Genomic DNA, 23015 nt, shown 5'->3' on the forward strand with positions numbered 1-23015 from the left:
CTTTATTCAAAGGTGATATAATCCTAACAAAACTTCCTTAAGCAATCTTTTTATACATTCTACACAATGACTAATGCTTGTCTCAGAGATTAGCGGGAAAGAGAAAGACAGATTTATAAATGGGAAATAATGATGCAGGATAAACGGCACAATGGGGTCAAGATATGGTGAGGGCAGTGGGACTGGGGATTAATTGACCTCGGGGTTCAGAGAATGTGAGTAGAGCTATGGACAAATGGGCAGGATTTTATCAGATAGAGAAGAGAAAGGATTTATTTGCAGAAGAAACATCATGGAGCAAAAAGGAAGGGTAAATTCAGGAACTGGGGAGAAAATCACATGGCTGAAGAATACAGCATGGCCCGTACAAAGTAAAGTGGGGCTTTGTTGGGAAGGTAGATTGAGGACATTTCATAAATACCAAGTATTGTGTAACTATTGGGAGTTAGGTCAGGTGCCAGAGATGTAACATTGATGAGATAAACATGATCTCTGACCTCATGGGGATGATAAGCATCATCATGACCAACAACAAAGAGATAAACAAACAACTATGATATAAAATCTAATTTTTCTATGAAGGAAACAACTAAAACTAAAGTAATGTTCAATGGGATGGTTTGGAGATGTTTCTGAGGAAGACAATATATGACCCATGCTCTCTGAGGCAAAAGTGTCAGCCATGAGAATAATTGGAAGGAGAGGCTAGAAGATAGAAGAAACAGTGCGTGCAAAGGTCCTGAGGTAGAAACAAAATTAAAGAACTGTTGATGGTTGGATTTAGTGATAGGGTGCACAAGATACCAGGCAGAAACAGGCAGGAGCCAGGTCATAGAGGACCACAATTTTAGTCTTGAATTTTATTCTAAATGTGGGAGTAATACTGACAATAATGTTGATGATGATAATAAAGATAAAATTTATTGAGCCTTTACTTTGTGCCTGAGGCACTTACGTTTGTTAACTTGTTTATTTGTCACAAATATCCAATGGGAGGAATACTACCATAGCATTCATTTCACAGATACACAAACTGAGGCACCAAGGCATGGAATAATTTGTTCAAGATCACATGGATAGTAGCATGGGAGCCACTGGAGTGTTTTATACAAGATGAATCTAACTTGATTTGCTTTTAAGAACCCATTTCTGCCTGCCGTGTCATAAAATATCAGAGACTGGCAAGCAGGGAGTGCGAAGAATGGTTATGACAATAGTCCAGGAGAAACAACAGGAGAGCTTGCACTAGGGCTTTCGAAAGTAAGATGGAAAGAAGAGAACGAATTTGAAACGTATTTTGAGATAAAATTAACAATATGTTTTAAGGCATTAGATGTGGGAGATAGGGGGAAATCGAGGATAATTCGAATATTTCTTACTTGAGCAATCACATGGAAAGATCCGATTCCTGAATTGGAGAATACTAGGGTAGAAACAAATTGGGGGGCTAAGGGAACCAAGAGCTCAGGTTTAGACCTATTATTTTTTATGCTGTGCTTTGAAGCAAGATGGTTGACCAATCAAGACACCGTCCTACGTAGGACAGAGGCAGAGGCCAAGGTAGGGCTGTAGCTGGGCTCAGAGGGTGCAAAGCCTCAAAAGGCAGCAGTCTCAACTCTCTCTCCTCCCTAGTCTCTCTCCCTGATCCCTCCTTTCCTCCCCCCACACACAATGGGGATTCTGCATGGTGTGTCTGGGACCCTAAGAGAAGGCAACGGGTTTTGATCAGCTAGGCAGCACACAGCAGGAGACACCTAAGAGCTGAAGTCTAGTGCCGTCCAGACAGATAGGAAACCAGGAAATCTTCCCAAGTGCAATATGGCCCCAGTCAACCGGCTGGATTCGGGCCAGGGCTCCAGTCTTTCTCTGCAGCGCTACACACAGCAAGACAGAGGGACTAGAACCAAAGCAGCTTGTTCTCCTAGGGAACATGGCACAGGGGCAGACATCTGTGCCTCAGGGGACCGGTTCCTCAGAGATCCTCCCTGCAGCATGAGAATCTGCATTCCGCGCAAGTCTCCGGGCTCTGGCCTGGATCCTGGAGGTCACACTGAGCTGCAGAAGTGAGCTGATCAGGGAGCCCCTCCTTGAATAGAAGCATGGCTATCTATTTACATTTCCCACACTGTGAATGACCTTCTTCACACTTCACTGTAATTTCCTACAACCTGGCCAGACTGTAACTTTGGTGAGGATGACATTTCCATTGGTATCTCCCCAGCTCATCGCCAGCGTCTGACACAGAGTAAGTGCCCAGCGAACACCTGCAAAACGTGGATGTTAAGTGAATGTAATCTCTCCATAACTTTCATTCCGATGTAGATGTAGTATTGATGAGGGAACAGATGTCTGGTTGAAGGCAAAGCATAAACTGACACCCTGTGACTTTCCCCCACCCCCACTCCTGGGTGGGACTTGTGTGACATTCTTCCAGGAAGCCCCCAACCATCTCAATGCTAAGGCCTTGCTCCAGGGAAAAACTACCTTAACTTGACAATGGCAAGGCCTCCAGTATCCTGTGAGTCTTCTTTAACATATGAAAGTACTTTCTCAACCTCCCTTTTCCTCACCTCCCCCAACCCCAAAGTATGTAATCAGCCATCTCTCCCAACCCAGCGCAGCAGCTCTTTCTGCCCATGGGTCCTGTCCCGTGCTTTAATAAGCCACCATTTTGCAAAGACGTATCAAGAATTCTTTCTTGGTCGTCTCTCCAGACTCCACCCCACTGAACCTCACCTATATTCCAAAACCCCATCACAACGTCACCTCCATAGGGACCAGAGGTTAGGATTTCAACAAATCTTTTTTTGGGGGGAAAGCAATTGAACCCACAACATCATCCTTTCAAACAGCTCCAATGGCACCCATGAAACATTTGCCATGGAAGACTACTTCTAAAAAATGTTTCTCTTTTTTTTTCTCCCCTTGCATGAAGAACACATCTCAGGCTCCCTTCCCCATGCTGAACTTTTGCAGAGCCGATCTTTATATTAAAAATTCATCTTCGTAACCTCCCCACCCCAAAGAATAAAAAACTTCAAAAGTTAAAAAAAAATTCATCTTCTGAAAATAACCCAATGATTTGATTTGTAGAAGGAGCCTGTTCGGGCACCAGTCTCTGGTCCCTGCCTGATGAGCTGAATGCCATCCCACAATGAGGGCTCCCCAGGACATTGGGGGTACACTGAGCTGACCAAGGGGAATCCAGCTCCCAGCCATCAGAAGGGCCCCATACAGCATATAACCCCATTTCCCTGCTTTGATATCACTGGGCCAATGTCTGCATAACTGGAGGTCTCCTGACAACTTCCTCTAATGCATTTTTTTCATTCACCTCAACAAAGCTCTTTACTATGCAAATGAGCATTGCAGACTTGTGGTTGTTTGCCAGTGGTTCAGCTCAACTGAAGAATGTTTTGGCAGGAGCTACATTCTTCTGGCAGTCCTAGCTGCTGATGAATCGCACCTAATGGGCAGGCAGCCTGTGGGGTAAAGCAATCAGGATCCATTATGTAAAATCATCCTGACACTTTGCTTCATTTTATTATTATGCCCTTGGGGTGGGAGGGGAAGAGAAGGAGAAATAGAGAGGAGGAGGGGAAAGAAAGGTATAGAGAAGGAAGAGGGGTGGGGAGAGTAGGGAGGGAGAGAGAAATGAATCCAAAGTTAAAAGAGTAGGAAGAAATAAGTTTTGTTACATGAATTTGGAGGAATTGGGTAGCCTCAGGATTCCTTCGTACAATCATTCAACAAACAGTGCCACCCTGTGGAGCAGAGTTCTGTAAAGCCTAAAAAAAATGCATTGGTCTGATAGAGGAGACAAGAGGTTAATGCTTTGGGGCCCTTATGTGACCCTTAGGAGCAGAAAACTGAGCTAGTCCCCTTATCTGAGGATGCGGAGTTCAGGGGAAGCTCTCTAGCACAGGAGACATTTGGAGTATATTTTTGCAGGACAAGAAAGAATCCAGGTCTTTGGTGGATTGCCTGCCTTCCTTTCTCCCTCCCTACCTCTGTTTCTCCCTCCCTCCCTCCCTTCCTCCTTCCCCCCTCTCCTCCTTCCCACCAACTCTCCCTCCCTTCCTACTTTCCATCCTCCCCTCCCTCCTTCCCCTCTTTTCTTCTTTCATCCCTTACTCTCCTCCTCCCTCCCTCCTTCCTCTCCTCCTTCTCTCTCTGGCTTCCATCTTATAGGTGTGGCCATTGATAAGGGATTTCAAATTCAGTTCTACTGAACCTAGATACTCGCATTGTTTTCTGCAGATGTTGGGCTGTCAGTGCCATGTGAAGCCTCATTACGCTTCACTAGAGACTATTATTCTTTGAATTATTCAATGTTCTGCCTCAGTGTTGACTCGTCTTGGTTGAATAATATTATTGTTTGCTATTTGTTTGTCTTGTTTTTTTCTATTCCAGCAAACATATGGTTACTTTATTTCATACAAATATCTAAGAATTTCCAGTTACAATGTCTCATTAATGAAAGTCGACCTTGAAGATTTTTGTGAAGCACGTAAGAGCAGTAACGAAAATGTGTTTTCTTTAAACTTCATGAATAAAAGCCACTCGCTTTCTACATTTGGAGAAAAAAAAAGATTGTTTCTTTTATAAAAGTAAACACTAGACTTTTTGGCATGGTCATCAAATGGAAAATTTCTATCACTCATTTAAATCAGGGTTACATTGTATTTTTCTAGAAGCTTCTACACACTGTTAGAAGCATGTGACAACCGTTACCCAGGCCCATCATCCATTAAAATAGCAAAGTTCAAGTTGTTTTATTTTTCTTGTCCAATCTGAGTATAATTTTCATCTTACAATGTAAAAGCCAGACTTACGATAGGAATAATTCTCTTTTACAGTCTCATGGTTTTAATCAGTAATTAAATCTTCATTAAGAATCTGTAATATCCTGTAGGTGGATTTTATGTGGCTTATACTTAATAGTAAGTCTGCTCATTTTCATTGTTTTAAATTTCTTAAAAATGTAATGAGATTTCTCTGAGGATTTTTTTTATAAGCATTCTATTTTTTTTTTCTCAGAACACTTTTATTTTTCTGTTTTTATCAGGATCCAAACTGGTGCTCATCTTTAATTATGTATCAAGAAAAGTGTAATTACCTTGAAAGAGTATAGATTTGAACCTATTTGCATTAAAATTAAGTTAAATAGAGGAATTCAAAATGTAAATGTTAAATAAGTTTTCATAATATACTTTTAGAATATTCAAGATTGGCTACTAATATTGCAATGCAAAATACAAATTATACCAGATAAAAATAATATGTTATACTTTTAATGTGTTTTTCAGTTTCAAAGCAATCTCAAATGAACATGACAGTTGCAAGTATAGTACACATAGTGTTCATTTTCTTAAACCTAATGCCTCTTCCTTCCAAATTCTTTAGGGTGCATTTCCTACAAAGGAGGACATTTCACTTGCATGCCCACAACTTAACGATCAAAATCAGAAAATTCTCATTGACCCATTATACATCTCATTGACACATCTAATCTTCAAACCCCGTTGACGGTTTGCCAATTCTCCCAAGAATGCCCTTTCAAGTAAAGGTTTCTAGTTAAGAATCACGCATGGCATGTACTTGCCACGTGTCTAGCTTTCTCCGATTTGAAACAGTTTCTCAGTCTTTCTTAGATGTTTACGACTGACGTTTTTGAAGATTATAGGTCAGTTCTTAAGGAGAATATTCTGCCATTTGCGGTTTTCTTGTGCACAGATTCGGTTACGCACCTTTTCGTGGGGACGTCACTGAAGGGAAGCCGGTAGCGCTCCGTGCTCATGACCTTGAGTCCTCCGGCTACAGGTCTTCGCACTGATCACTTGGTCGGCATGACGTCTGGCAGGCTCCCCCACCGCATACGTGCGTATTTCTCTATTTCAGTTAATAAATGGTTTGTGGAAAGGTGCATTACTACTATGCTCAAAGCCCCTTCTTCACCAAACTTGCAACTGTATTCATTTACTTATTTGAATCAGTATGGACCCACGGCTTCCGATTCTATGCGGAGGTTTTTTATTATCTAGTATCCTTGTTAACTTATTTTGGTGGTTAAATTGCCTCAGGTTGCCCAATGGAAACTCTGACTCCTGCTCTCTTCCCACGTCATGTGGATGGTGCCCTTGCTGGGCTATGTCCTTAAGTGAAAGCCCTCCTCACCCCTCTTGTGCTCTGGGATTGTGCGCTGGGCAGAGTTCCCATGTGAAAGACTTCCCTACCCTGATGGGGCTCTGTATCTCATGGCAACCCCCACTTTCACGGGGATGCCCTCCTCAGCCCACTCTCTCTGACACTCTGTGCCAGACCACACACTCCCATAGCACTCTCCACACCCGCGCCGAGTTCCAGCACCCCATGTTAAACAGCCCAGCTATGCAGATGCCCTGTTTTCCTTGGTCAGGCTCTAACACTCCACACTGGAAGTCCCGCCTTGTGGCTGCCCTCCTCATCCCACTTGGACTTGGACATTGAGCTCCAAGATGCCCGTGTGATGCCTTCCTCACACTGCTCCAGCTCCAACACTTTGTTTTGGGCCACTTCCCCCTACCCCCTCTGCCAGGGGTGCCCTCCGTGATCACCCCTAGCTAATCCCCTAGCTTTAGGACTAGGGGAAGTAAAAAAAAAAGAACAAACATAATATTTTATTTATTTATTTTTAAAGATTTCCTTTATTCATTTGAGAGAGAGAGAGACAACAAGCGCAGAGGGAGAATGAGAGGGAGAAGCAGACTCTCCTCTGAGCAGAAAGCCAGACTCTGGACTCAATCCCAGGACCCTGAGCTTATGACCTGAACCGAAGACAGACGCTTAACCGAATGAGCCACCCAGGCGCCCAAGAATAAACATAATATTTTAAATAAAAATGATCAAAGTTGATTGTTTCAAAAAGGTCCTTACAAGTCAGTTAATGTTTTGTGAAAAATCCATTAATAATGTTCAACGCCCAGCAAAGAAGAGAATCAATGCCACAATCTATGTCTGTCAGGTCTACACATGTCCGTGTCCAGTTTTATTACATACATTTGCTTGAATGCTATGAAATTGTCTTCTGCTGCCCGTGGTAGCTGAGGAGCCTTCTAGAACAGAGGAAGGAACTGGGTGCCGGGCACTTCTGGGAAGTGGTGATTTCACATAGAAGAATCTCTTGCATCTGATACTGTAGCTATCTGATTTTTGTTTCTTACTCAAGTGCTCCTGCTGCTTAACCCTCCCTGACATCCATGCCCATCGTTGCCCTGACACTATCCACAGACCTCCAGAGTATCTGGATACAGCCTTCGGAGGCAAGAGGTTGAACGTCATGTATCCTTGGGACCCGAGTCATGACAGTTACAGGAACAGATATTTAGGGCTGTGGGTTATGCAGCAGGTGTTAGTGCCGAGTGCCAGCTCCTCATTGATAGAAGTACCCATGTGTTCTTATAATATGTTTATTACTTTTGGAAATTGTAATGTGTGGGGGCCTCTCCAGCACAGGCACAGAGCAGAGACTCCTCTCACTCAGGGCTAAGGGCAATAGCTGTGAAAACTTGCGTAATAATAAATACAAAATATTTTTCCTCCTTGAGCGCTTGCCCTGTGCCATGCCCTATGGTGAGTGCTTTTGTGCATTCCTGCAGTTAGCATTTAGTTTCTCCAGGAAGCCTGTGAGGTTCATGTGGGGAACCCCATTCTACACAAGAGGGTCCTCAGGCTCAGACCAGAGAGTCTCCGGGGCTGGAACACAGAGGAACGGGAGTTGGGGTGCAGGTACTCTGCTCAAGCTCGAACAACACTGACTACTCACTTTTCTACAACAGCCTGCCTGGTAGGACCCTTGGGAAGAGTACATAAAATTATACACACAATATTTGGCAAACTTTAAGGTTCACGAAAATTAACTGTAATTACACATTGGCTCAGTAAACTACTGACCAATTTGTGTAACTTCACCTTTGGGGAATGCTCCACTGGCTAAAACATGTTGCCCTCAGCTTTCCTCCACTAATGCCCGAGATTCCTTCCAATAGTCATTCAGGTGGATAAGGCTTTGAAGGTCAATTTGAAATGCAAATGTGTTATTAGGCAAGCCACCTGATGGCCACGCCTCCACGTCCAGGGGAGATAAAAAGGCAGAAGCTGGGGTAGATAAATTTTAGAGAGTAAGGAAGCTCTGGGGCATTTCTGCCTAAACATCTGGCATCCAGTGGGGTGGGGGACAGGAGGTCAAACTGAGTGGACGATTCTGTCAGTCCTGGGAAGATAGCGGCCCTTGGCCATATTTAGTCAAGGCAAGGACAGGACTAAGAATTTCTATTCACAACAACATCTTGTGTATTTCCTTACCTTTCTGTTATTGCTATGACTTCCTTTCCAGACTGATTTATAAATGAAGATAGATTAAATTTAGAATCCTGGCCTCATCATCGTGGCCCAACTCCCTTTCTCTCTCTGTCTCTCCCTCCTCTTTCTACTTGACTCCCCAATAAATCAGAACCTTTTCCCTTCAATCCATGGGGATTCTGAATCACAGAGTACTGAAATGAAGTAATAATTCTCCTCTAGCAGGATACTCCTGGAAAAAGTGTCTCTGTGCCTAGAAAGATTCATTTCTTGTCCCTCACCCAAGCTCCTACCAAACGCACGCTGACCAGCTACTCCACACTGTACCTCCGGCTTGTGATAGGTTTGCCCTCCCCAAGTCCTCTCATGAGCACCAGGTCACTGCAGTCTGTGGCCCAGGGCCCGGTACATGGAAACAGTTAGTGAATTGATAATCCAGCGATTGCTTGCTTCAATAACCTTGACAATCAGTCTTTGAGGCAAGGTTTACCCTTGTCTTTTTATAGATTCGGAAACAGAAATTTACAGAGGTCACAAAGACGCTGTATTAGAAGTCATCCCTTGCAACTCTATGTCCAGTACTGTGTCCACTACTCCCAGTTTCTCCCCACTGCATGACGGACTTAATGTCTTTAGCTTAAAGAAAATAAAAAATAAAACTCTCTCTTCTTGAATTTCCCTTCCAACCGGACACTGAAACTTGACAAAACAAGGGTTCATAAGTTCCCTCCCTCCGAGAGAAGGGTCTATAATTTCTCATCAAGGACTGCCAAGACAGACACCTCAGAAATGCACAGGGTGATGGGAGGTATGGATTACCTTGTTGCATCTATGAATTTGGGACTTCAGTGTTTGACCTATTAGATTTTCTTCACGCTGATGAAATTTTGGACGGCAGCTTCACATAAAACTAAATTAAGCTAAAGCCGCCATCCTTCTCAGGCATCATCTGGCACCTGGATGGACTCTTTGCTTTCTGCCTAGTCAGACCTCTGGCATCAAGAACCAGAGAACTGGTTGGGGAAGGAAGTGCTGCCTCATCCATTTGGAATCCGCCAGAACGAAGTAGCAAGTCACGTTTCACTCCTGTTGTGGGAAGGCGATTTCACTCAGGCATTACTTGGTTACTCTACCCACTAACTCACTTACTGAGTCATTTAATAAGTGATTAGTGTGATAGTATCTGGAGTTTAGAAAAGCAGTCAATTATCGCTCCTGGATGCTATGTGGATTTTCCAAGAGAGGGGGAAGGTTGAGACCTGTGGGCTCTAAAAGCCTATTCTGTAAGGCTGGCCCCACTCCCAGTTTTCTATAAAGCAGAGTATGCCAGGACCATATTCACAGTAAGTGTCCCCGGCCTCAGCCTTCTCTGGGAGGCCTGCACGTGTGTCAAGAACAAAGGGAAGGAACCTCAAGAGATCCCCTCTCTGTAGGTCTTCCAGGATCTGGGGACGCAACTCTGGTGACAGATGTGATGGGGTCATCCACCCGGATCAGGAACGTCTTTCTGCTACTGTCCCTTTGACAGCCCAGGGGCTGATGGCCCCTCTTGCCTGGGAGGTAACCGCAGTACTTGAAACAAAGAGGAAACAAATGTGGGATCCAGAAGGCAGGAAAATTATGGGCTTGATTGGAGTGAAATATATCTGGATTTATTCAGTTTAACATTTAATTTTATTTATTGCCAAAATCTTAAATGTGATAATAAATATGCCATTAGTGCTAAGAGCTGAGAGCACAACAGATTGAAGAAATGGTGCCCCATCTCTGCTCACACTCCTCCTCCCTGTGGCTAACTCCCTTCTACCCTTAGTACTACTTTGCTTATACTGCCTCTTATTCCTGCTTTGTTTATCTATTACTTATCCCTTCAGACCCTCGCTCATTTATACCACCTCCTGCACATCCCCAGGACCTCAATATAAACATATTTCAACAGCCTTAAATACATGTTTGCTGATTTCAGTATTCTTTCTTTCTTTCTTTCTTTCTTTCTTTCTTTCTTTCTTTCTTTCTTTCCTTCCTTCCTTCCTTCCTTCCTTCCTTCCTTCCTTCCTTCCTTCCTTTTTTCTTTCAGTGAGAGAGAAAGAGAGTATGAAGAGGGGACAGAGGGAGAGGAAGAGAGAGAATCTCAAGCAGACTCTGGGACACTAAGCCTGGAGCCTGACACAGGGCTCGATCTTATTACCCTGAGATCATGACCTGAGCTGAAATCAAGAATCTGGACACTTAACCAACTGTGCCACCCAAGCATCCCTGATGTCAGTATTCTAACTATGAAAATATCCTCTGTTGAGTCAAGTAGTGTACTATTGCTAAATTCCTACTCTTGTACAACTTTTGTATTATCTCTAAAGATAATTACTTTTCTTATCTTGATTCATTTGACATCTAAGTCCTTCTACACCTCCCGGAAATGTATAAAACATCCCTCCAATCTAGTTCTCATCTGTTTAAACTGTCAAATAATTTAAGGGTTACTCTTCCCCCCTGAATACATAATTTCCAGAGTCTTCTAACCTGTCTAGACCAGTTGGTCTTCGGACCTGTTTTGCAGTTATAATTAAGGGATTTTTTTTTCAATATCATTCTGAGAATTGATTTGTTTTGTTTCTCTACTCAGTGCCTTGAATCCTCTGTCTCCTGCCTCTACCTTTTTTGTTTATTTATGCTATATTTTTTAATCTGGCTGGGTTTAAAATTCCAAATTAAAATATATTTAGAGCTTGGGTCACAGAAGATAATTAGCTAGCATGACTGAGAAGATATCACCAGGGAGTTAGAAAAAAATATTGAGAGTATCCCAGACCAAGGAAGATGGTGTTTTATGGAGAAATAGCAATTATTTATATAAAATGCTTTCTAGAATTTAATTAAAATGAGAACTTCAAATTTCACCTGGGTTTTGCCAAACATATGTCCTTGGTGTTCCTCATAAGAGTGGTTTAAAATCTGGTTGGGAAGGGTCAAAGAGGGAGTGTGCAGAGGGTAAGTGGAAATAGGACAGTGGATGATCTCTGTGGGAGTCTTTGAACCAAGGAGGCAGACTAAGGAGAGAAAGCACAGCAGCTATCAAGAGCTAACAGACAGAATATAATGTTTGCATGTTTGCATGCTGACCCAAGGGGAAGAAAAAGATGAATTATTCAGGAGAGAAGAGATAATTCCAGAAGCAAAGCCACTGAGATAAGGGGCAATGAAAACCACAGAGCAAACAGAGGGCCACCCATAGGTAAAAACAAGACTACATTTTCAGTTTCGGTGGGAAGGAAGGTGGGATAGATATACATGGTCCGATACTGGTAGAGGCAACAGTAAATATTACTTTCCTTTTTTTTTTTTTTTTTAAAGATTTGATTTATTTATTTGAGAGAGAAAGTATGAGTGGGGGGAGGGACAGAGGGAGGAAGAGAATCCGGAGCCAACTCCCCTTTGAGTGCAGAGCCCAATGGCATGGGGTTCAATTTCATGACTCTGAGATCATGACCTGAGCTGAAATCAAGAGTCAGACGCTTAACTGACTGAGCCACCCAGACGCCCCGTAAATATTTCTTTCAATAGTATTCTCTTACCCTGGGAATTATAAAGTGTGACTTTGACATATTTTTTAAAGATTTAATTTATTTATTTGAGAGAGAGAGAGAGAGTGCACGAGCAGGGGGAGGGTCAGAGGGAGAGGAAGAAGCAGACTCCCCGCTGAGCAGGGAGCCCAACACAGGGCCTGATCCCAGGACCCTGAGATCATGTTAGCCGAAGGCAGATGCTTAACTGACTGAGCCACCCAGGCGCACCATAAAGTACGGCTTTTAAGTTATTTTAGAAGGAAGGGTCACTTTCCAACTGGGACACAATCAGAACACAAAGGATATAGCAGATTCTTTAGGACCCCGTTAACATCTTCCTTGGGGAGGAAAGTACAGAGATCATTATTTAAGCAATTACAGCATAATGACACACAGAAGTTTCCAAATCATACAAGTTGGGGGCTTGTTCACAAGATGAAAAACCTGTGCATTCATCCTCAGATAGCTATTAGGCACCTACGCTTCCGCAGGCATGGTTCTTGTTCTGGGCACAAACTAGCAGACGAGACAGACAGAGTCTCTGATGTCAAACAGCCTGACATCTAGTACGAAGACAGCAAATGCCAGACAGACAGACAGGGATGATAGATGAATGGAGAGAGGTGTATAGTTGCAGATAGATATAAATTCAGGTGCTGATAAGTCCTCTCTGAATAATATAAAGTAGAGTACTAGCATCGTGTTAGTGAGGACCAAAAAGAAAAGCCTCCCAAAGTAAACAATGTGAGAATAAGATCTGAGTAATGAGAAGACCACTCAAATATCAGAGAAAAAACATTCCGAATGGAAGAACCAGCAAGGTGAAAGTGCTCGAGATGGAAATGAGTTTTCAGAAAGCCACAGAAAGCCAGCCTTGCTAGCGTGCTATTTCCACACTCTTCACGGGCCCAAATTCCTGCTCTGCTTTTATTCCACAGAGACCTTCACATAATCAGAATGGCCAGGGGCTGTGATGTGGTCTCCAAAACGTTAAAAGAATCACAGCTCGCATTAATAAAAATGCGATGTCCAGACCAAGTGCCAGAGGCATATATTATTTTTTTAGAACCCTCTGCCAGTCCTATATGTTTTGCCACATTATGATTTTAACTAATAACCTCACTGCCCCAGGAACAAATTGTCCCTTCCCTCCAGAAGGTGATGCATGTAGAAAATGAACATAGCACAAGCCCACACACGGCTCTGCTGAGTTCATGCTTCTGTTAATGAGTTTTTCCTACACTCCCATGATTAGTGATGACTGGTCTTTTTCTTCAATGATAACATATGCAAGCTTTTCAGATGTTCTTTATGAATTTTATCCTGCATGTACACACAAGGTGTTCTGGGTCACGGATGGATTTCTTATTAATCACTTACAGTAAAGAATAAGCACATTGGCCCCCTGGCCCCAAACCTTACACCTGAGACTAGGGGATGAAAGTCACATGGAAACGTCTTCCCCAAGAGCGGCTGGGTACTCCTCAGGGCGAGGTGAAGAGCAATGCATTTCACTCTTAATATGCAGGACAGAGACAGCTTCCTCCAGAAAAGACAGAAGCAACAGCAAAACTCTGTTGCCCCCTCGAGATGTTGGAAAGAACCCTGGGATCCCACTCTACCTGACCATTTTGGAATCTGAATCTGTTTTTCCAAGGACCAGGTAAACCAGAGGGTCTCTGTCATTTAAGACCTAAGCAAATCTCTTAGATGGAAGCTGGGGAGATAGCATGCTAGTCTCTCTGGCAGCTCAGGGCTTACCTTACCTACCCAGTGAGGACTGTAACCACAGAACCCTTTGCCATCCCAGCAGTAAACCAGAAACTGGCTACAGAGCTCATCCTCTCCGTAGGGGGAGGAAATGCTTCTAGAGGAAGTAAAAGCAAATGCGAGCTTTACACCCCATATGCATCCGTCCAGGCCTCAGGAGATGAGGGCTTTTTATAAGAACACCAGGAAATCCAAAAAAGCGTTGCTTTCTCACAACACAAAACTCACTATGTCACAAGGCAGTTAATTTCATTTTTGAAATGGTCTTGTTGGAAATACTGGGAGTAGTAGTCATATCACCAGCTTTTATCAATTGCTAACTGCTGGCCCAGGAATTGTGCCACTGTCATCCTCATGACAGCCCTGCCAGGCAGAGATGGCCCCTACCCCACGTTAGAGATGTGCAAACTGAAATGAAAACAGAGGATGACATTTTCATCAGAATCCGCAGCTAGTATGTCCCAGGACGCGCTCCTCCCTCGGCCCTCTACTAAGCTGGTTCTAGCATACTCCCTCTCCCTGCGCTCAAACTTTTTTACTATAACTTTCTCTCATCCGATTTACAGACGACTTGTGTCCTGTCAGGATTTCCAGATCCTCTATCAACCTTACCACTGTCCTCTGGACTCACGTTTGTCCAAGTGCTTTCCAAAGGGAAGTGCTCTGAATTGGATCCAACTGCTTTTGTGTTAAGATAAGGAGCTGAATTTTCTTCTTAAAAGTGATTGAGAGACTTTCAAAGAAGCACAATAAGCAGATTTGCATCACGTAAGGTCACCTTCACAACACAATGGGAAGGGCCTGGATGGGATCCAGCTAGAGCAAGAAAGGGGCAGTTTGATGGCCACTGAATCAGTGTGGACTCGAGAGGATGGGAGCTTATAACAAGGGCTTGGCCATTGTGGCACAGAGAGCTCTTCCTCCATTAAATGGGTCCTAACACTCATTCTAATTATCTTAGTCCCCTTTTCACCTTCTGGTAACCAAGGTCTAATTAATTCTTGGCATTTACACTATTGATGCCTGGATCAACCCTTCAATGTGAACGGAAAGGTTTACAACTCAAAACCATAAGGACCATAAGGGGAGTCACGGAAGGAAGTTACCTAAGACTATAGATGATACCATCTGGGAGCTGATGGATCTAATATTGCTTGATAATATTACCTCTACCTTACTGTTATTCAATCTAGGTGCTGACCATGCTGTTTTGGGGAAGGGATAGAATCAGAAGGCTATGAAAATGCTATTCCAGGAAAAAGGTTTCCTCACACACAAACTCATCTAGATATGTGACACGTGGAGGCATTTGCATCCATAAATATAAACACTCGGTTATCTGCTCAGACATTCTTCTACATACAAACACACAAAATTACATATATTCCTATATATGCCTGGGACACACATGGCCTTCATGGAGAATTGAGGGCTGGCTACCAGGCCTTTCACTTGGTCCCCCAAGGATGAGAGAGATTTAATGATTATAAGGCAAGGACAAGCCTGTCTACACAGGCTTCAGGTTGAAGAACAGAGTTTGAAGATTTTATTTCTTTTTAAGGTTTATTTATTTATTTGAGAGAGAGCGAGAGCACGAGTAGGGGGAGCAGAGGGAGAGAGAATCTCAAGCAACCTCTGTGTTGAGCACAGAGTCTGATATGGGGCTGGATTCCACGACTCTGAGATCCTGACCTGAGCTGAAACCAGGAGTCAGATGCTTAACCGGCTGTACCACCCAGGCGCCCTATAGAGTCTGAAGATTTTAGCATCCAGTCTGGGGAAGCAGGTCTTTTTGAATTTTTTTTTTAGACACTATTCTTTGATTTTTCAGTTTGGAATCATTATCTTTAGAAACTCTTTGAGGCTGATGCAAAAAGATGTTGCAGAGCTGGCCTTCACTTTTCCAGACATTCCTTACACTGAGATGGAGTCAAGGAGCCAAAACAAGCCAGGCTGAGGCTGTTTACCATTGCCTACGTGCAGGCAAAAAAAGGGGACTTCTGCTTTCTATGTGTCCCAGCCCAGGCAAAGCAGAATTTGCTCGTGCAGTCCCATGACGAACTCCATGTGTTACCTGGCTCACCCTCAGAAAGCTGCAGTGACTTGGGATTTGAAGATGAGCCCTTCCTCTGTTTTTCCCTTTTCCTCAGTTGCTCACTGTCCCTCACCACTGGCCTCGTCCCCTCTGTGGCCACATGCTTCTCTGTCAGGATCTCAGCTAATACAGCAGAGCCAGTGCCTACCAATCCCTGGGGCCAGGGCATTTATCTAAGTCCTCCCTAGTGATGCAACGAAAGTAGACCCCATATTGACCAATTCAGACAAACATTTGCAAGATTTCTTACATCCTTAAAACACACAGGAGAGAGAACTAACCCGCAAACTAACAGAAGGTCATTATTGATTAATTCTAAAAGGAAAATTTCTAGGGATTTCCTATATTAACTACCCATAAAATCAGAATTACAGTTTGCAGTGTTTAACAGGCCTTGAATGAGATACTCAACAGTCGAGGAAAAATGAAGTTATAAGTAGACTTTGCCGAGGAAAGCAGGCAATGTCATTCAGATATTCTGAGGAGTTTAGAACTAGAAAAGTTTGCAATAAAATGGTTTCTTATTTGGCTCTTTGTTTTTTGTTTGTTTTGTTTTTTAACATTTTATCTATTTACTTTAGAGAGAGGGAGAGAGCGAGCACAGGGGGAGGAGCGGAGGGAGAGGGGCAAGCAGACTCCACCCTGAGCATGGAGCCGGAAGCGGGGCTCAATCTCAGGACCCCAAGATCATGACCTGAGCCGAAACCAAGAGTCAGACACAAAACGCCTAACTGACTGAACCACCCAGGTGCTCTGTGTTTGGCTCTTTGTGTAAAAAACTACTATATAACTGTCAGAAAAAGTACAATGTCTGAAGAAAAATGATTTTTGAAAGGCAGCTGGGATTGTGACTGGTCATGTGACATTGGACAATTTCTTTAGTCAGTTTCCTTTTTGAGAAATACGGATGGTATTTGGCTGATAGGTTAGTTATAACGATGGTAGTTGTAAGGAATCAGGGTCATAGTCCTATATATGTATATAACGTTATCTGAAACCCCAAGATGTCATCAACATTTATCTACTGAAAGTGAAGGGAAAGGCCAACTTGACATGTCTCCTGAATGTTAATGCAATGACATCATTTTCCATTTGATACTAAGTCTCAATAACAGATGCAGTCAACTTGGAGGATGGTACAATGTTAAGTCCATTGCTACCTACAAGGTAATTTTTACCTATGAAGAAGCTGCATGTTAATTTATGAGCCCATAAATTAGTCACATGAGCCCATGCAATAACAGAGGAAACTTTAATTCTGCTTCCGTAGAGGAGCAAAACAAATCCGGCCCATGTTCTGGTTTTGGCATAGGTATACGGTAATGTCTCTTTTTTCCCCCTTGAGAAATAATTACAGTGAGACCCTTGTACAAAGGATCATGGGTAATATGAATTCTACTGGAGACCACATGTTCGATTGCTTATTTTCCCTCTACCTTTCTGTCCCCAGCTTTCAGCAAGAATGTGCTATTTGGTATTCAGGGTAACAGATGCAGGGCAAAACAAATTTTAAACCATTTATTTTATTTCCTTAAACCTTGACATCTAATTGTAGCAAGCTTCCCTCATTTGTCCTCCTCCCTCTTTTAATCTAATTCTGCATTTTTAAAGGTAGACATAAGAAAACTTAAGAGAGTGATTGGTGCCCCTTTTTTGTAGTTAAGTATAATTACACAACGGTAAATGCCGCATAACGCCTGGAGTCCATCTGGTTCTATGTGTCTTTCTACAACAGTTGAGACATCTATCAAAAAAGCCTCTTCCTTTGTGTGCTTCTAAGAACTGAGCCCATTTAATAAACCCCATCGCTGTCATAAACAGCAACAACTTTGAAATTAAAATTTACTCACATAAACAAAAGACCAATGCAAAGAACACTGAGATTTCCAAATAGCTATTCTTAGAGCAGTTTATCTTCTATAAAAGTGATCAAAAGTAATCGAATCCTGTGGTTTTCCTCAATTTATTAGATACATTTGAGTTATAAACCTATTACATGGCAAGGGGATTTTATATCTGACTAAAGCACTGGAAAAGTAACATAGTTAAAGCAGAGTTTAAATTTGGAATTGTCTATATTAAGGCTGCAAGTCTGGTTCCTCAAGAAATGATTAACGACATACCCTGTGACTTAAGGAATAGAATTAAAAATACCTCACTGTTCCCAGCTTTTGATGGGTATGCTATTCGAATACCACCTTTACGTTTATAAACTTTAATAAATGCTTTAGATTCATTTCACTCATTCACTTACCTACGCGACATTAATTGAAAGTCTTTTAGTTTCTTCACAATGTAACTGAGAGTATAAAAGTACAAAGACACAATTTCTGCCCTCAGGGGAGCTACACAATATTTGTAAAGACCCCCTTTATTTATTTATTTTTTTAAAGATTTTATTTATTCATCTAAGAGAGGGTGGGGGAAGAGGCAGAGGGAGAAGCAGACTTCCCGCTGAGCAGGGAGCAGGACTTGGGGCTCGATCCCAGTATCCTGGGATCATGACCTGAGCTGAAGGCAGACGCTTAACTGACTGAGCCACCGGGCAGTCCTGTAAAGACCCCCCTTTAAAAAAACTGTGTTATATGTAGCATCTCAGTCAGTTAAACGTCTGCCTTCAGCTCAGGTCATGGTTCTGGGATCCTGGGATCGAGCCCTGCATGGGGCTCCCTGCTCAGCAGGCAGCCTGCTTCTCCTTCTCCCTCTGCCTGCTGCTCCCCCTGCTTGTGTTCTCTTTCTCTTTGTCAAATAAAACACGAAAATATTTTTAAAAATTAAAAAACAAAAAGACTTATAAGAAAGGGATCAACTACTATGGTGAATACACAGGATGCTAGAGCAAGTGCCCTCTAAGTCTGGAAGCATCACGGCAAGCTTCCCGGAAGAGGTGCTGCGTAGACTGTCCCTCACAGACATCTGCTGAAAAGGAGAGGTTGGACGCACGCTTCAGGGAAGTAATTCCAGCTTCTCGAACACATACTGTAGAGTCTCAGGGGCTTAGCACAATAAAGGTTGCTTTCTTGTCCACGTCACATTCCATGCCCCACGGCATTCACAGCTCAGGTGGAGGCCATGCTCAAGCTTCATGCCGGAACCTAGGATCCTAGCAACTCCAGCTCTCGACTTCCCCTGGCAGTCCTGTGCCTGCTCCCCTGGATCCTTCCTGTTGACCAGTAATTTAGGGGCTGGTCCTGGCAGTGGAAACCCTTACTTCTAGTTCACCCAAACTTCCTCCTGTTACATATGTAGAAACAAAGGCTAGGGATTATAGTCTGTTAGGAGTCAAGGAAAGGAAGGGGTACTAGTTATTGGGAAGCACTGGTAGCACGTCCAGGGGGATCAGGCAGTATGAAGAGAGGAAGCAGGATGTGCGAAAGCACAGAGAAGGAGCACATCGCATGATCAAGGAGGAGTGGTGACGTAGATACGAGAAAACCAGGATTTGGAAAACGACATTGATGTTGGCTTTGTAAATGAGCTTAGATTTGTAATGCTGGCATTAAAGGTAGAATAAAATTTTTAAATAAAGGAATGACAGGATCATATCTGCATTTATAGGAGGCTGATCTGACGACGACACAGAGGCAGATTGGAAAAAAATAAAATGAGGTGGTATGGGGTGGACGCTACGGAGAAACATAGATGAGGAATAATGGAGTTCTTGTTCTGTTGGCCCTCACGGTATATTTGAAGCCTTGGATCTGTACAGAGCTGCGGGTTTCAAAGCACTGTCCCACGGATCACTGATCACTTTTTATCTTCATGGTAAGAGTGTGAGATAAAAGGTGTGAATTGTCCTCTTTTCACGGAGGAACAAATTCAATTTCAGTGGGAGTGAGAACATTTGCCTTGGACCACTCACCTAAGAGGGGACAGAGAAGAGATTAATCCCAAGTCCTCTTTCTTACAGTCATCAGCTTAGAGCAGCTCTTAGGACAAGAATTCCTCAGGAAGCTGCCAGCCGTCTTGGGCAGCTAAGCAGAGTCCTGGGGCTATGGCGTCTCTGCCCCACACTCTTCGATGCCTGGAGGAGAAAGTCCAAGACTCCATCCAAGGGTCCATAGAGTAAATTATTTCTTAGACAGTCAAAACTTTTTCTAAAACTTCCTGGAGGTATTTTCATGAGGCATCCTCAATTTCATGATTGTCCGTCAGTTTTAATCAGTGATCAGTGAAGGGACCACAAATAAATGAATTAGCCATAAGTCAAACAGACAAGAAAGAGAAAAGCATAGTCACATGCATACTAACAAACTTCAGATTGTATTGGTCAGAAAAGTGGAAAAGTAAATAAATTTAATCAAGCTAGAATCAAGCAAAAATACGCATCTGAGTCCATGAGAGAAGCAGAAACCCTCCTTGTGGGGCGCCTGGGTGGCACAGCGGTTAAGCGTCTGCCTTCGGCTCAGGGCGTGATCCTGGCATTATGGGATCGAGCCCCACATCAGGCTCTTCTGCTGTGAGCCTGCTTCTTCCTCTCCCACTCCCCCTGCTTGTGTTCCCTCTCTCGCTGGCTGTCTCTGTCTCTGTCAAATAAATAAAAAAAAAATCTTAAAAAAAAAAAAAAAAAGAAAGAAACCCTCCTTGTTTCCTATATTCCTCAGGGCATCCTGCATTTGGTAGTTCCATATGCTCCCTTATAAACCTTCCCTAAAACCTCAGGAGCCAGGGAAGAGGAATTCCTTGGGGCATATAGGGTTCAAGTACTGAAAACTTTTTCCAAGAATTCTTCTTCTGTGACCAAACACAAACATAATGGTTCCTATGGAAACGCCCGAAGCACTTCCTTTACATGGAAGGAGGAGCCAGTAATCCACGACACCAGTAACTAAATATGAAGTTTCAGTATATGATAAAGTTCACTTCTCAAATTGAAATGGAAGGGATAGAATTTTTAATTATTTAATTTGGACAACTGAACAGTCATTTTGACCAAAATTCATGTGGTGTGTCCCGTAAAACCTCAAACAGATCCAAATATGAAATAACTATGAAATCATACCACCGCTACAATAAAACATGGTGAATTCCCTTATACAACTGGAGTAAGGAAAACTTTTTTACACTAAGTTAAATTATAAAAGTTATTAAACTGATAAACTGAAGTCCATTGATACAAAAAATATCCAAAGCAAAATGAGGAGAATGTGTCATAAGCAGTGTCAAAAGGCAAAAGAAAAACTGATAAAAAAAATATTTTCCACTCGGTTTGAAGATGAGGTTCAACTGAGATAACCATTGTTCTTGATTTCTAAGAGTTAGTAAGCATAAAGAAAGAATATCAAGCCAATACAGAAAAAAGAAACACATATACGTGTACAAACACACACAAAGTACAAATTGCCCGTGAACACACGTGAGTGTGTTCATCTTCGTCTACAGTGAGACACCTTTCTCAGTGATCACATCTGCGAACACCCAACTTTGAAAATACTCTTTGGTATCAACATTGTAAAGAAATTAGCCCTCCCTTTCATCGCTGGTGAGAGTGCAAAATGCCTTAACCCCATAGAGGGCAGGTTTGTAATATCTATCAAAATCCGACGCGCATTTACTTTTGACCCCACCATCTCCTGGCTCGGGCTTATCCTGCAAAGTTACCTGCCTATACACACACGTGTACAGGCGTATTCATTGCTTGTGGCTGATCATTGCAAAACATGGACAATCCACCCAAAAGCCCCTCTCCGGAGGACTGGGTAAATAAAGACGCGCTCAACTCTTCCTATGCATCTATTAAAAACAAATGATATGACACCAAGACACCGAAAAAGCCAGACCGTTCTCCGAGTGTTGTTATAGAAAGAATTCCAAGATACCTTCAGCGAAGGCAGCAAGGACCAGGGCAGAGTGTATAAACCGCTATGTTCAGTTTGAAAGTGGGGGCCGGGAGAACATGTTTTCTTGAGCTGTCATCAGGTGACACTGTAAGAACACCAAGGAACTAACAGAAATGGGAACCTGCACGGGTTGGGAGAAAAACAGCCTGCTGGGGAGGGAAGCAGGAATAAGAGGATTTACTGGGTGCCTTCTTTCTGTTGCATACAAATCCATTATCGCTTTGAATGAACACAGAAAGACGGGAGCGTTGGGCAGCTGCATCCTTCTCTCTGATTGTATCGATTTATTCACACGCTCGTGAGGCAGATATTTCTCACACTCTTAGAGAGCGCTCCACACAAGTGTGCAAGGTGCTGTGGAATAGATGGGTGAAGAAGATGCACGTGCCCTCCCCTCCTGGGACTTGCCTTCTAGACTGCAGACAGAAGAGAATGGACTAGGGGATTCTGGTAAAGGTGGATGTTCATCAAAGCAGAACAAAACACACTCAGCTTCTCTAGGCACTGGCACCACCACTGCCCCACCTACACTCAGACAGCTGTCCGTGTTATGAAACACCCCAGCTCTGTGGAACTGTCCGAGGTTGCCAGTTCTGATACTTATCAGTGACATGCAGGATGCTGACGATTGGTGTGGGTCATTGGGACTTTACCAAGAGCCTATCAAAGCACAGCAAGACAATGAAAGGGTCTTTTCAACCAAAATCGTTTCTGTGGCAGAGAACACTGGTAAGGCGAAAATGGAACATTTCTAAACGGAATTGGAGAAGACCATTCAACAGTGCACCATTGAAGGGGTTAATGGTACCTCAGTGGAAGTGGGAGCAAGGAGGTACACAGAGGAGGTGCTGTCCGAAGGGCTCCTGCCCCTAAAAGGACAGGAGCAGTTATGCCAAGAGGAGGCTTATCCTAGGCAGAGCCTGTCAACAAAAACATGCAGGCTTCAAGAATTCCCTATTACTAGTTATTGAAGCTGCGGAAAGTTTCCCTGTGTTTAAACCTGAAAAGAATGGTCAGGGGTGAATGCAGTGTCTCATGATGAAAAGATCTGTCAGCTGGGTTAAGAAATGAAAAATTACAGGAACTAGGAAACTAAGAGAGAATATTAACCCAGAAAAGAAAATCAGGATAGAGTTGGATAAAAAATCAGGAAAAGAATAACCAGGAAAGAGAGAGATCATAACAGGGTTTTAGGGAGATATATTGGATAAGAAAGAACCTAGACTAAGGAAAAAAAATGCAGCGAAGTTGTACTAGGACCTAAATATACAAAACTTCAAAATTTGGAAGCCCACTGAGCTATCTCTGCACTCGAAGCCAAGGGAACAAGATTGTTTCAATGCAACACTGTCCCACTGACATTCTTCCAGCAGAGCTCGCTGAGCTCTTGGTCGATGGACGGTGATC

At 43.0% G+C, this 23015-nt stretch overlaps 1 long non-coding RNA gene across 1 annotated transcript in view; it reads right to left on the reverse strand.

Annotated features, from left to right (window-relative positions):
• LOC125281072 (uncharacterized) overlaps nt 1–23015 on the reverse strand; it is a 197979-nt gene that overhangs the window by 60648 nt on the left and 114316 nt on the right. The window contains exon 2 of the long non-coding RNA XR_007188093.1: nt 5751–5892. This is a non-coding gene — a long non-coding RNA (uncharacterized LOC125281072). The remainder of the gene's footprint in view (nt 1–5750; nt 5893–23015) is intronic.

Source organism: Ursus arctos, unplaced genomic scaffold, assembly GCF_023065955.2.
Source record: "Ursus arctos isolate Adak ecotype North America unplaced genomic scaffold, UrsArc2.0 scaffold_6, whole genome shotgun sequence".
In the NCBI taxonomy this organism is placed as follows: Eukaryota; Metazoa; Chordata; class Mammalia; order Carnivora; family Ursidae; genus Ursus; species Ursus arctos.